Source organism: Panthera tigris, chromosome B3 (assembly GCF_018350195.1).
Source record: "Panthera tigris isolate Pti1 chromosome B3, P.tigris_Pti1_mat1.1, whole genome shotgun sequence".
NCBI lineage: Eukaryota > Metazoa > Chordata > Mammalia > Carnivora > Felidae > Panthera > Panthera tigris.
This window is the reverse complement of record NC_056665.1, coordinates 12,091,428-12,106,354: the sequence shown is the minus strand read 5'-3', so window position 1 is coordinate 12,106,354 and position 14,927 is coordinate 12,091,428. Positions and strand designations below refer to the sequence as shown.

The 14,927-nt window shown below is 55.2% G+C and overlaps 1 protein-coding gene across 2 annotated transcripts in view; it reads left to right on the top strand.

Moving 5' to 3' along the window:
• RGMA (repulsive guidance molecule BMP co-receptor a) overlaps window positions 1-14,927 on the top strand; it is a 45,256-nt gene that overhangs the window by 18,254 nt on the left and 12,075 nt on the right. The gene's annotated exons all lie outside the window — the stretch shown is intronic.

Genomic DNA, 14,927 nt, shown 5'->3' with positions numbered 1-14,927 from the left:
GCCGGGGCCGCCCCGGAGGTCCCAGGCGAGTCCCCGGCCGCCCCCTCCTCCGGGACGCCGTCCCGCCCCCACGCGCCGGCCCACGCGGGGATGCCCACGGCCTGGGCTCCCGCGAGCCCGGGTTCCTGTTTGATAACATTCCACGTCGCCCCCTGTTTGTTTTTATTGTGTCAGAAAGGGAGAGAATTTCAGAATTAAAGCTGAAAAAGCCATCTGTTTCCAATGAATCCCCCATAGTTTTTCACAATGTTTTTGGCAGATCGCTGCTTTCAAATTCCTCCGAGCCCGGACCTCTTGTTTTTGTTGGGGGAAGGGAGACCAACTCCACAGAGAAGCATTTGTTCCTTCCCAAACGCTCCAGTTTCTTTACTTTTTTTCCCTCCCCCCCTTTCGGGGGGAGGGGGAAGGCACGAAACTTAAATCCCCGGTCTGTTTTCTTTATAATGTTTCATAAAACTTTATTTCATTTTGGCCATATGCTACTCACAGCCTGGAAACGCCAGTTAAACCCTTTATACCCACTTTTCTCTTGCTAAAAATACAAATAAACCCAGTGTCACGGGCCAAATGGCCCCCTTTGCAAGGCGGGATCTGCCGGCCGCGTCCATCGTGTTGCGGGGCGCAGAGGTGTCTTTTCGGCCCCGACGCGGATCCGCAGCCCCGCGCACCACCGAGCTCTTTGCAAGAAAGGATTTCAGTTAGCCTGGGATTGGGTTGTTTTGTTTTGCTTCCCAGCCAACTGGGTTTCAGGAACTGGCGGAACTGGGCAGTCCGGGCTCGGCCTGGCTGCAAGTTGGGGCTGCGGGCGCGCGGGCGGGCGGGCGGACCGTGCTGGCAGCGGTAAGGGCCAAAGGATCAGTTTACCTTCTCGCCCCAGCCCCGCTTCGGGGCCTCCCGCGCCAACCCAATCCAGCGCGCCCAGCTCACTCGGCAGCTGCCCGCGCCCCAAGGGCGTCCCGGACAGCCTCAACCTGCTCCCAGCTGTGGATTCCACCGGGGAGGCCCCGGCTGAGGACAAGATGGGGGGTGTCAGTTGCCCCAAAGGGCCCCCGCCCCGGTATATTAACACCTCTGTAGTGAGTCCAGCAGCCAGGTGGCCTACTCCTTCTTCACACACACACACCTTTTAAAAGGCAGTTTCCCCATGCACAGAAAGGTTTTGCTGGTTTTGCTGAAAGGCTGATTTGGTTCCCTTACCAAAACTGAAAAAATAAATAAATAAATAAATAAATAAATAAATAAATAAATAGGACCGTCATCTTTAAAAAGAAATCCACCTTCTGGAGAAGCAGGACTTTGCAATGCGTGTGCATCTCGGTTTGGTCCAGATAAAGATCCAGCCCGTTGGAAGTTTTATCAGATGGGTTGATAAATAGCTTTTGTCCCTTGGCTGCCTTGGGGGATGTGATCTCAGCTCCGAGCTGAAATTGAGAAGGGGGGCTTAGAGGCCCTTAAAACAACACCTTCCCGCTCTTAAAGGGGCAGCACTTGTTAACTTCTTGAATTGGGGAGAGGAAAGGGAGGGCTGGTGGGAGGTACTCAGGAGTCCGGCGGCTGCCAGCACCCCAGTGGTGGTGTTTTTGTTGCTGCTTTCACATCTCCAGCTCAAAACCTTTATTTTAAAGCATCCACCCCCCCGCCGCCCCCAGTCAGAGCAAAGCTGGTGGGTTATAGAATTCAGAATGCGAATTCCATCACTTTTGTTTCCTAGAAGCCCATTTCTTTTTTGGCTTCAAGGCTGGTAACTAAAACCTGGCAGATAGAACAGATAGCTGTTGCCCTGTCATGCCAGCTGGCTCCCGTTTCTTCTCATTTGAGGACTTGACAGCTGCCTTTAGTCAAAATTGCCCACCTTACTGAAAACAGCTTCCAGGCCTCCCCAAACCAAATGCACCGGGGGCTCCAAAAACTTGTATGATCAAGAAACCTGGGTCAGAAGACCGTTTCCTAAGTAAGAGATCAAATGGGTCATTTTCACAACGAAGAGATGGACTGTCCTAGTCTTTGACCCAAGGACAGAGGGACTGCTTTGGAAGAAAGTCAGAGACACTGCAGGTGTGGCAGAGGTCAGGGCAGGGAGGGCCTGGTGGGTGCTGGGGAAAACACGAAGCCTTGGCCAGTGCAGGTACAGAGACCCCCAGGGGCCCTGCGTGCTGCCCACTGAAGGCAGGTGGAATCCAGCTCGAGCAGCCACGTGAAAGCATAGGCTTGTTCAGGGCTGGTGAACTTGAATGACTGCCAGGAGTAAACCCATAGGAGTGCAACTCAAATTGGACGTAGTTATGTGGAGAAAGATGCCTTCACCTCCGTGGACTGAGAGGGTTTGTGTCTTTTGAGAGTGTTCACGTGGACTTACCCAGTGGGTATGACATACCTGCTGTGTTCCAGACTCAGTGACGGCAGTCGGGGCCCTCCTCCATGCAGGGCCGGCATAACCCCCAACTCCTAGAGGGTGAGGGGTCTGCAGTGTCCCTAGGGCGCTAAGGGCGTGCGCTTGGACGATGCCGTGCCCACAGTGGATGGACCGGTGGCCTCGTCTAGCTGGGGCAAGGAGTGGGGTGGGAAGGAGGAGGCCCAAAAAAAGGCTTCTCAGGAGGAATCTTCCACAAATAACAGCTTGTTCAAGACCCAATTAATAGATCCTTCTTATTCTTAGACTTTGAAAGCTTTGTGACTTAATACAACAGATTTTTTTTTTTTAATTTTTGAATGTTAATTTTTGAGAGAGAGCACACACAAGCAGGGGAGGGGCAGAAAGAGAGGGAGACATAGAATCCAAAGCAGGCTCCAGAGCGGTCAGCACAGAGCCTAACGCAGGGCTCGAACCCAGGAACACTAGATCATGACCTGAGCCACAGTCGGACGCTTAACCCTCTGAGCCACCCAGGCGCCCCTCAGATTTCCAAGAGAAACCCATCAAAGACCTATGTTGTAGATACGCTGGCATGCTTCCCGTTAATTTCATGTGGCTGCTGTACTCCCAGCACAGTGGTTCCTAAAGTGTGGTTCCTCCCCCAGCAGCATCAGCCTCCCCTGGGAGGCTCCTCCTCCCCAGACTCACTGAAGCCATGCTCCGGGGGTGGGACCCTGGTTCTGTACTTCACCAGGCCCGCTAGGGGGTTCTGATGCACACTCAGGTGTGAGGGCTGCTGTTGCTAAGAATTATTGCCCCGCGGCCTTTCTCTTTCCCTCGTTGCTTTCCCTTTACTTTTCAATTGCACCTGTCCCAGAAATGTTAATCCTCAGGGGAGAAACTCCAGCTTGGGGAGACCAAGTCTCTCTGCTATGTCCAAGTGCATCTCTGTCATTATGGAGATGAGAATAGGTCCGCCAGAGCTGCTGTTCAGAAATGTGCAAGCAAGTCAATTTGCGTACCACATTTTTGTCTTCCCAGTGGGACTTCGTGTCCCAAAGGCAGAGAATAAAGTGATGTCTGGTTGCAAGAGCCAGATGACAGCTGAGCCAGCTAGCAGCTAAGGGGTCTGCAGGGAAGAGCGTTGGCTTCCAGGCAGAGTGAGACGGAGAGTCCTATGGACCATTTGCCCCCTCACCCCTGAGGTGAGGAGGTGGTCTTATGGTTGAAGAAGGGAAGCCTGCCTGCAGGGTTCCAGTCATTGCTAGCGATCGCCCCCATCTCAGAGGACAGGTGGGGACAGGCTCAGATAAGGATGCTCCGGGAGGTGGGGAAGACGGGGCCTCAGGACCCTGTGGAGGTAAGAGGATGGGGTGGGACCATTTTATGTGTTGGGGGCGACGTGTGGTTCCTGTGCCAAACCCTCTCTTGAGTGAAATGTGCAAGACCCTGGACAGGACTGGGCTGAGAACCCCAGCTTTGTGCTCTGGTTGAGTGGTAGCTACCGTGCTGTTTTCCCGCTTGGCTGAATTCAACATGCCTAAAACTGCAGGTGCTGTTTCTTCTAGGGCGACCAGCTCATCTAGTATCTCCCCTGGACTCTTAGAGGTTTAAAGCTGAAAGTCCCGAGTCCTTAGCCACCCTCTCAGTCCTAGGCACACCAAGATGGTTGGTCACCCTCCACTCCTCTCCCACCTGCCCCCCGAGACTAGTGCCTGGTTTGAGTCCATTAAGGAGCCCGCTGCCCAGAACGGTGAAGCCCTGAATGTCCGGTGGGCCTCTCCATTCAGTGCAGTTGCTTGGGGCTGGGCCTCCTTCCTCCACCTTTTCCTGCCTGTTCCCATTGTCACCTTGCTACAAACAGCTGACCAGCCCTAGGACCTTCCTCTGGGCACCCCCCCCCCAAACCCTCCTTTTAGAACAAAAGTCCTGCTCAGGAACTCATCCCTCCTCGTAGCCCTCTAAAGCATCCAAAAGGGAGGACCCTCTGATTTCTGGCCCCACACTTTTCCCGGGCCTCATTTGCATGGCTTCTGGAACATCCCGAGGCTCCAGGTCACCCCTGCCTGCCCCCCTACTCCACCACCACCCACCCGCCTTCCCAGGCCTTCCTTGCCCAATGCCGCTGCCCACCTAATCGAGGCCCAAGTTCAGTGCTGTCTGTTGGGGTCCAGTGCCATCCCTCCAATGACCTAGACACCTGTCCCCTTGGCTGCAGACACCTGTGCTTCCTCCCAGTTTCGCTGCTTTGCAGGTCTTGGGGTTTTGCTCTCTTCCAAATCACCAGTTCTGTCTATAAGGGCAGAACCGCATTTTCTGTTCCTTTATCCCCTTCTCCTTTCTGGACACACTGAACACACCCAGCAGCATCCTGGGAATTGGAGGGCCCTTGGGTCTTTTTGCATTTCTGTTATGTGTGTTTTCTCAAGAGACAGAGACCACAGGCTTTTTTTCCCCCAGATTCCCCAACCTTTTTTCTAAAATAATTTTTTCGGGGTTATAAAAGCAATACTCGTTTTCAAAGCTAAAAACCATAAAGGGCAAATAAGTACGTGAGAATAACCCAAACGCCGACCTCCCACAGACAACCTATCACATCACTACTTAAGATTATGAACATCCTTTGAGACGTAATACCTTCTACTGTTCTCTCCAAAGTATGATCGTTTGAAGGAGGACAATCATTTTTAAAGCTCTCCTCGTTTATTGAGCGGCCACAGTATCCTGGGCACTCCGCCAAATGCTTTGAGTACAACACCTCGCGAGATCACCACACCTTCCTCACGGAAGAGAAAGTACCGAAGAGGAAACAGAGGGTCACAGAGGTTGCCTGACATTACACAGCTAGCCGGTGACCAAGCCGGGAGTGGAACACAGACCCCCGACCCTTTTCCGTATCCCATATTGTGAATAAACATACTCCTTAGATTTGCTTCGGAACATATTCGAGTTTGTGCTGTGCAGCATATAAGGCTTCAAGGTGGCGGAGGGAAATAAGACCCCAAATTTGGAGGTATTAGATAGCAGAGTGAAAAGCTGACCACGGATTCTGTGGACCTAGCGGTTTTTGGGGGTGTTTTTTGTTTTGTTTTGTTTTGTTGTTTTTTTTTTTTTGCCTCCTCCAAAGGCCCTCTCTGCTGCCTGTGTGTCCTGGCTTAACATTTCAAAGAAGATGCCACCCAGCCATAGGTCAGGCAAAGAAGTTGGCAAGGGCTGTCATTGTGCAAATTTTCCCAGGTCAGATTTATGTCTTTTGGGTTTTGCTTATTTATTCATTTCATGCACCATTTCACCCGAGCAGTCGAAATACCGAGACGCCTATTAAAGTGATCCGTCTGCACCCAGGTCCCCGCAGAAAGGAGCCCATTATTGGTCCGCATGCTAAGGAATGTCCCATGAACACAGGCTCACACACGTGTGCGCCAGCCGGGCGTGTGCCCAGCTGGCATGCATTTGCCCTCCCACTGCATGAGGAAGGTGGAGGAGGGAGGCCCGCCTGCGGATGGCGGTGAGGGAGAAAAAGCCACTTCAAATGAATCTGGATGTGGAGCGGCCAAGCAGATGAGCCGAGGGTTGCTGGAGGCAGAGCCAGGATGGAAAATTATCATTTCTAGAGCCAGCCCTGGACTCGGGAAAAGGGGTTATGCCTCCAAGCGGGAAAAACACACTGCTCACCTGAAAGCTTCATTGATATCTGGAAAGTGATGTCTTTGCCCGTAACCACTCTGCTGGTGGAACCTGGAGTAGCTTCGTTCTGTGCCCTAAGACAAGATGGTATTGGCCTGGAATCTTGCGCCCGGCTCAGCCCTTGGTCATCATGGGTCCCTCTTTTAAGTTTTTGTTGTCATTGTTGTTTATTTTGAGAGAGAAAGAAGGAGACAGACGATCCCAAGCAGGCTCCACGATGCCAGTGCCAAGCCCCAAGTGGGGCTCGAACCCAGGAACCATGAGATACCCACAAACCTGAGCCGTAATCAAGAGTCAGACACTTAACCAACTGAGCCACCCAGGCGCCCCCATCAGGGCCCCCTTTTACCCAGAAGCCCTCAGCCACCTGATTTGACAGGCCTGCTTGTGGCCTTGGTGGACACAGGTGCTTCTGAATGTCCTGTCTGCCATTGATCTGGTTCCATGTGGCCCCAGTGGGAGTCGGGGGAGGGTGCCCAGTTTGGAAAGCTGCAGTGTGCCCTTTTCCTTGGCACTCGGTGTGGTTTCTTGTAGCAACTTGGCGTGTGTGATGGCTGGGGCAGAGCAGCCCTGGCAGAGTGTGACAAGTGTGACAAGGGGCAGTGCCTCCTGCCTCAGCTCAGTAGGTGGCATTCAGCCACCTCTTCCCACACTGGACAGTGAGTTAACCCCCAGCTCCCTGGCCTCCCCACCTCCCCTTCCTAGAGCAGTCGAGACTCTCTGAGAATCTCCCTCTTGCCTGCTTCTTTATCCTGTAGGCCAGTTCCCGGACAACGGGGTTTCCGGAAAAGTCCCAGCACCTTTGAGGGACTCACAGGCTAGGCCGGTTCCCCCCAGACCACCTTGGGCTGCATAGGGAGGAATGCTTTTTAGGAAGGATGGTCACTTCCGACTTCGTGCAGGTTAAGTAAGGTGAATTCTGCTGTAGCTGACAAAATCTTCAGTCTGTCACCTGGCTGTGTTCCTGTAGGAATCTGATGTCAAACACCTGGCACCAGGAGCGGTTCCTGTGGGAGTGACATGAACAGGCAGCTTTAGACGTCTCTCTCTTTAAAAAAACAAAGTAAAACATTTATTTATATTTGGGAGAGCGGCTGTGGGGGAGGGGCAGAGAGAGGGAGACAGAGGAACCAAAGCTGATGTAGGACTCAGACTCACAAACTGCAAGATCATGCCCTGAGCGGAAGTCGGACTCTCGATTGACCCACCGAGCCACCCAGCTGCCCAGCTTTAGGCATCTCTTAACTCAGGAAGACTCCAGAATACCGCCCAGGCCAGAGTTTGCCACATGTTGGCACTAGATCTGATCGCATCCCCCTCCTTGATTCCCCCAAGAGGGTGGGGAGTGGCCACCTGTCCCCATGCTGAGTGCAGGCAGGCTGGCGCTCCTGGTTTGGTGCTGCCCTCCCCTCCTCCTTCAGGACCCCCTGTCACAGCTTGATGACAAGAGAGGGGAGCCCCAGGGCCTCTGCTGTCCAGGATGGATGTGAGACAGGCCGTGGGGACAGGAACAGGAGGTGTCGGGCTTCAGTGCCGACCTTGGCACAGAGGTTGCTCATTCTGCTTCTGCTTCTGCTCATTCTGTGCTCTGCCTGCTTCTACCCGGACTAAAGCCACCACCTCCTAAAATAGGATTGTGATCATGCCATGCACTTCCTGGAAATTATCGCGGGGCTCCCTACCATCAACTGCATCTAGTCTGAAATCCTTAGGCTGGTAGGTCAGGGTCCAGTCAGGACAACAAAACCGCATGGGGTATTTCCATGGAGGGACCTTAATGTAGGGGATTGTTGGGCGTTTGTGGGAGCACCGGAAAGGCCACCGGGGACCACGGAGGAACACACACATTGTAGGAAGCGGCTTCGCTTGGGAGGCAAAAGGAAGAGAGAAGCTGGGGGCCAGGTCTCTAGAGGAGGGTACTTTGAAAGCACAGTGATGGAAACAGCCTGGGGACAGCGCCCCCTTGTGGTGGAGTCTAACAGAGCTGGGGGACGAGAGGAAAGGGGTTTGAAGTCCCTCCGGTCCCCCACCCACCCACCTCCCCACAGCGGAGGAAAGCACTTTGGAGCTGAGCGACATTGGCTACCAGCATGCAAGCAGCGTGTCCCCTCCAGCCAACCTCAGCTGTTTCGGAGGCCCCTGTGCTTCCGCATCTCTGTCTCGCCTCAGCTGGCAAATCCCACTGGCCCTCTGAGACCTGGCTGAACTGCCCCTGGTCCCCTCTCGTGCCTCCACCCTTACATCTTCCTTGTGACTCAGTATTCGGATGCAACGTGTTGGCTTCGCATTCTAGAAGTTTGATAGCTGTCTCCACCTGAGCAGAGAAACCACCTGAGGCTTGTTGCAGGAACAGCATGAAGCCCAGGGTAGGGTCTAGAACTTCCAGCAAGTAAATGACTCCAGGCAGGCAGGTGCCATGCCAGCCACAGAGTGGGACAGAACCAACTTGACCGTGGGGCGTGTGTTCAAAACGAGCCTTACCCCTTTAAGAGGAGGCAGGTTTCCCCCTTTCCCGGCTCACCCCGCTCCTCCTCCTGCACAGCAACTGAAACCTGATCTAATCCCTTTGCACGCGGGTAATTTATTGGTCTATTGGGCTTTTCTTGGTGGCAAATTGCATTGTCTTTATTCCTGGGTTCGGGCCGCGGAGCAGCTCCCCGCATTCCTGAGACTCGCTTCTCAGGGCGATCCTTCACACCCCCTCGGTGCACAGTGAAATAAGTTTTATTGGGCTTCTTTGTTATGCAAACAGGGCGGTAATAATCAGGCTATTCTTCTGAAAGATTGGGCTTGATTAACAGTTCAAAGGAGGTCTCTGAAAGCAGCTAATGCGGCACTGGTGCATAAATATTTCCCTCCCGCCCGGGTAAGTGCAGCTGATACTCCGAGCTCCCAGCCCCAGCCCCCGTCTGTTTCTGAGAGGCACTGGGCCGCTAGTTAAAGGAAAGGAATTCAGTCGCGCAGGCTGTGAGGCTGTGAGGCTGTGATTTCTCCCGCTGGCACGTCTCCGTGCACAAAGGAGGAGGTCCGGAGCCGACCTCCCCAACAAGTGAAATGTTACATATGTGGGGTGTCGGGGCACGTGGAAGCCGCCAGCCTCCCCCGCAGACCTAGCAGAGCACTGGGTTGGGGGCTTTAAAAAGGCATCCAGTCGAGCGCCTGGGTGGCTCAGTCAGTTAAGCATCTGACTTCGACACACGTCATGATCTCAGGGTTTGTAGGCTCGAGCCCCGCATGGAGCTCCGTGCTGACAGCTCGGGGCCTGGAGCCTGCTTCAGATTCTGTGTCTCTTGTGTCTGCCCGTCCCCTGCTCGCTCACTCCCTGTCTATCTCTTTCAAAAGGGAGTAAACTTAAAAAATAAATAAATAAAAAGGCATCAGATCTCCCAAGATGTTTTGAGAGTAGGGTGTGGAAAATGAGGGACCCCTACTCGCGGGGTCTGCGGGCAGGAGGGGGACACCTCAGCTGGGCCCTCCATGGATGACACAGACTGTTCAGTGAGGCCCACAGCAGCCAGGGGGCACCCAGGGGAGCTGAGGGGCCATCTGCAAAATTTGCAGGGTGGTTAACATTTGAGGCTTTTCTGTGTGGCTCTAGAGGAGAGCTGAGGCCCCTCGGCCATCCCTGGAGGCAGATGCGGGTCCACAGCTGGAGCTGTCTAGCACAGGAGGGGCCAGCCCTGCCCTGGCAGATCTCTGGTGGTGGCAGAGGCCGGATGCCCACCAGGGAGGGATGTTACAGGGAGGGAGATTCCATGCTTCTGCCGTGGAGGCTGCCTGGAGGTGGAAACCAGTGACCAGTGACACTTGGTAGCCTCAGGCCCCGGGCTCTAAAACTCCGTGGGGCACCTTGAGAAGCCAACATAGTTTGGTCACCAAGTGTTGAGTAGATAAAGCGATCTTGATTAAGTAGGTTGCACAAAGAGGCAAGGGATTCCAGCCCCAACTGCAGTTGGAGGCAGATGGGTCTGATGCTTGCCGGGGTGGCCGTCTGAGACCCAAGGGGCCACCCACCCTCTAGGCTTTGCCTACGCCCCACCCTTAAAGCCAACACGCCCACCTCAGGGGCACTGGAGGGAGTTCAGGGGCTTCCTGTCATGAATCCCAGCCAGCCACTGTCTTCGCCTCTGCATTCCCCTCGGTTTGTCCCCCACTAGCTCATCCTGAAGTTCTCAGTCTCCCGAGGCCTGGGTCAAACCCAGACAACGCAGATTGTGCTTCTAAGGAGCATAAAGTCCTTCTGTGTGGCACCTTTGCATTTCCCTGGGTGTCTGAGGTGGAGCCCCAGGTCCCAGAGGAGCCTTGCCCGAGGACTAGAGTGGCTAAGATAGAAATGAAATTCAGGAGAAATTCTTACTTCCCATCAGGTTCTTCCTCCCCTGGCTCTGTGCATATTGGCTGTCTTGGGTCCACCCAGGGGTAGCCAAAAGGGCCAGAAGGGTCCGCTCTGCCGCCTGCAGGAACCAGGCTGGGAGGGGGCAGCCAGGGCCTTCTCGTCACCCCAAAAGTAGCAAGGGGTGGCTCTCCCTGCAGAGCTGGCCTCCCCTTCTGCCTGTGTGAGTTGCAAACACACTTTCCTCTCCTTGCTTCCTTCCTTGGATGTTCAGAGCAGAAACAAGTCCAAGGTTTCCTGCCTGGAACGAAGTCTCCTGCTTTTTTCTTTTCTTTTTTTTTAAGATACGGTACATAAAAATCAGTCCCTCTGTGGTTTCTTTGGCAGGTGACACTGTGGCTACAAGCTTTTCCTTTTGATGCTGGGCCAGATTACATCCAGGTCTCTGACCTGGGGTGGCCTTCAGCCCGTGATTTAGTGGAGTGGATACGGGGCGGCAGGATGACTCCAGCGAGGGGTCAAGGGCCCCTCAGCTCGCCACCCGTGGGGACCGTCCAGCTCTGGCATGCCTAAAGCCCTTCTGCGACCCCCAGGAAATGACAGCTCATGCATGACCACTTGAGGCAGACAGGCCCAGGAGAGCTGGGTTACTGCCTGGAGATAAGGCAGAGGGGCACGGGAGCCCCCGACCTTGGTCCCAGGCAGTCACTGACCCCCCAACCCTGAGCTATAGCTCCTCCATCTATGGTGGGAGGTACTTGGACTTGTCCTTAAACTATCAGGAAGGTGTGAAAGGCTGGCTCAGAGTCCCCCAAGGGTTTGGGGCAGCCAAGGAAACCCAGCAATTGGCAGGGGGATCATTTTGCATTAGGACTTGCTCCTGGTATCTCCATGCAGGCCTTTCTGCAGGGAAGGGTTGCCATCCACTTGGAGGGTGGTCACTGCCCTGGGAACAGACAGGTAGCGATGACTGTGTGTCAGGAACTGGGCGTGGTCAAAGAAAACACATCTTGCTTTTGGGGATTTCAGGACCTGGATCATTCTTGGCTGGTGTCCCAAGAAAGGTATGGCAAACGCACTTTGAAAAGCATAGAAGGAGGGGCGCCTGGGTGGTTCGGTCGTTTAAGCATCCAACTTTGGCTCAGGTCATGATCTCACAGTTTGTAGGTTCAAGCCCCGCATCCAGCTTTGTGCTGACAGCTCAGAGCCTGGAGCCTGCTTCAGATTCTGTGTCTCCCTCTCTCTCTGCCCCTTGCCTATTCACATACTCTCTCTCTCTCTCTCTCTCTCTCTCTCAGGTAAATAAACATTAAAAAAAAATTTTAAGAAAGAAAGAAAGGCATAGAAAGAGCCCCAAAGCCTGTGGCGGTGTGAGCCACATGTATGTGCGTCTATCAAATGAGGATAAAATTCCTGCCCGTTGATTCAGAATAGCAGTGAGGGCCTGGCCTTCAAGCAATTTGTAGTCTGCACAGGTTCAGGAAGTCCGGGCGTTATTACCATTATTTCTTTCTTGGAGGTGAGGCTCCGCCTGTGTGTCCACCCCTAGCTCTACCCACGGGTGCACCGCCCCTGCGCGCTCAACCCCCGGAAGGGCAGAACCTCCTCTTTATTGTCTTTGTGGCCTCACAGCAAATGGGCTCAGCCTGGTGTGTGTGTGTGTGTGTGTGTGTGTGTGGGTGTGTGTGTGCGCGCGCGCGCAGGTACAGAAGGTGAAAGAGGAGGGGGAAGAGGCTGGGGGGCTCTATCAGAGCACCTGGGAAGAGGGGGCTATTTAATGCCTCTAGGACTCAGTTTGCCTGTCTGTGGAATGGGGATAACAGATCGTCCTAGGGCTGTCATAGGTGAATGGAGGTACGTGGACAATGCGTTGTACCTAGTAAGTGCTCAGTACACATTAGCTGTTAGGGAGACCTTAGCCTCCCCCACAAATTCTCATTTAACCAAAGTTAACACAAAGCTGCCTTCCACCAAGCTTCCTTCCAGTGTTCTCAGGGTTTGCTGCCGTCAGCTCCGCTGGTCCCTGAAGTGTATACTGATCGAGGCACTGATGCATGTCGGCAGCACAGAGAGCAGCGCCGTGTGGCCCCTGGCCACACAGCCACTGAGCTGCACAACTGCACGACTCGACCACGATCATCTGCCCCAGGGCACATCCCCTGAAGCCCTCCCCACCACTACTCGCTTTGCCTCCCAAAGCGAGGGCCCCCGTTTCCAACTCAGCAGTGCCCAGTGACACAAAATCTGTCACAGGCAGCTTGTTGACACTGACTTGACCCCGGTCTGGTCTCTGGATAGCGAAATTGCCAGGGCCTTCGTTTTTCTGTGTCTCACAGAATCCGAGGTCTGTGCGTTTGTTCATTAACAAGAGTAAAGGCGAACTTGTAGAAATTGTGCTTCGGGACCCAAAGTTTCTGATTGCACCATCTCCCAGGAAATGGGTGGAAGAGGGATTGTGGGCGCCTTGGCAACAAGGGGGGAAGGGACTGTGGCAGGAGGAAGGGCCACACGTGGAGACTGGGTCACAGAGGCTGGCAGGACAGAGGGACGCCAGCAGGAGATGAGGGCTCGGTTCGTCTCTTCCTCCTGGATGTCCTCTCCGCCTTCAAGAGCCAGGAGAGTCGTCCCAGCCTGGGTCACCCCTGCGACCACAGGTCCTTGTGAGGAGAAGGGACAATGGAATAGGTGAAGTGGAACCCACCTGATTTTTTGGCCCCTGGCCACGCGAACGTCTCCAGTGATCCTGGCTTCTGCAGGGGGGATGCCGGAGGGCCCAGGAAGGGGAGGAGAGATGGGGGGCAAGGCTTGCAGTTCTGGAGGCTGCAAGTCAGGGTGCCAGCGTGGTCGGGCTCTGGTGAGAGCTCTCTTCCTGGCTTGCAGACGGCCACCTTCTCGCCGTGTCCTCACGTGACAGTGTGTGCCTGTGCCCCCGTGTCTCTTCCTAGAAGGACCCTAATCCCATCATGGGGGCTGCACCTCACGACCTCATCTGACCCTAATCATCCCCCAGAGGCCCATCACCCCCCATCCAAGTGCCGTCACACTGGGGTTGGGGCTTCAGCGAAGGAATTTGGGGCAAACACATTCAGTCCACAGCACCCTCGCTGGTGAGACGTGATGAGCAAGGTGGCGGTGAAGCTATCCTGGGTGCCCCCCTTGGGAAGTGTGGCGGCCAGGGAGGGGTAGAGGGAGGGATGCTCCAGCCCCCTTCCTGTCCCTTTCCTGTCCCCACCTGTGACTTCTAACCTCTTACCTCACGGTGGGGCGGGGGCAGTGTTTATCTCCCTCTGGGACCTTTGTCAGGGCCACTGGGTCCCAGGCAGATTCCGTGCATCCTGTTTAACCCTCAGCAGCTCTCTAAGGCGGTTGCTAGCCCCGATTCACAGATAAGGACACAGAGGTAGAGCCGATTTCCCACAACTACTGGCAGGGGACGGAGCGGGACTTTGAACCACTCTCCCTCCAGTGCCCACTGCCCACCACCCCATCTGGCCATTGTCACCCTCACACCTTTGCATTTCCGTCCTAGTCCCGGGTGATAGCATCGGGAACATTCTGTAGATGGCTGAGAATTGGGATGGGCAGCACTTAGGGGGAGGGAGGGGTTGGAGGAGTCCCAGGTCACCTCTGTGTGGACCCTGCCTCAGATGGAAGGCCTAGCTCCTGGGTGCAAGGGCAGCCCAAGAGTGACCTCAGGGTCGCCCCCTGCGGGTGGTGGGCAGAGCTGGCTCTTCAGAGGCGGGGTGGCCCTGTTCCCCTGCGGCTCTGGGAGGGGGAGGGGAGCAGGTGAAGGAGCCCTGCGGAGTTGGAACTGAGAGGTGAAAGGCCTGGTCTCCGAGGGCTGGGGGCCTGGGGTCGTCCAGGGCTGCTTAGGGTTTGCTCCTTGGGAGAACTGTCTCTTCTCTTTGCCCCCCTCTGCACCCCCCTCTCACCCGAAGGAAATGCCCCATTCACACACTCCAGACTGGCTGGTCTCCAGCGGGGTTCCAGCTTGGCCCTTCAGTGACCGTTTGAAAAGAAAATGGCCCAACTCTAAAGAAGAGTGGCCTGCGGACCAGCAGCATGGGCCTCCCTTGGGCCCCTGACAGACACGTCGGGCCCGCGGAGGCCCTGCTGCCCCAGCCCAGGCCGTTGGGGTGCAAGGCGTCATCCCAGGAACGCTGCTCTGAACAGAGTAGTAAGGGCCACATCTGTGGTGACCCCAGAGCATGCAAGGGACTCCCTTTCGGGGCACCTCGGTAGGACTTCAGGCATGAACTCCAGACACACTGGAGAGCTCTGCAGCCAGGACCCTGCTCGGGGCCATTTTCAAGGCTGTGAAGATACGAGACTCTCATCACCCCTGGCGGGGGTGGGGGGGGTGGGGGGGTCCCCCAGGGGTCCCCCATTTGTGGGGTTAGAGCCACCAGTGGCAGTCAGGAGTGAGACACCTTGCCTATCCCACATTGTCTGTGTGTGGGCTGGTCCTGCCCTAGGCCCCATTCCTGACCCCTGCCTTCCAGCCCCTGCCCAGCCTGTGGGCTGGACCCTGAGCTGTGGCCTCTGGGAACTGGG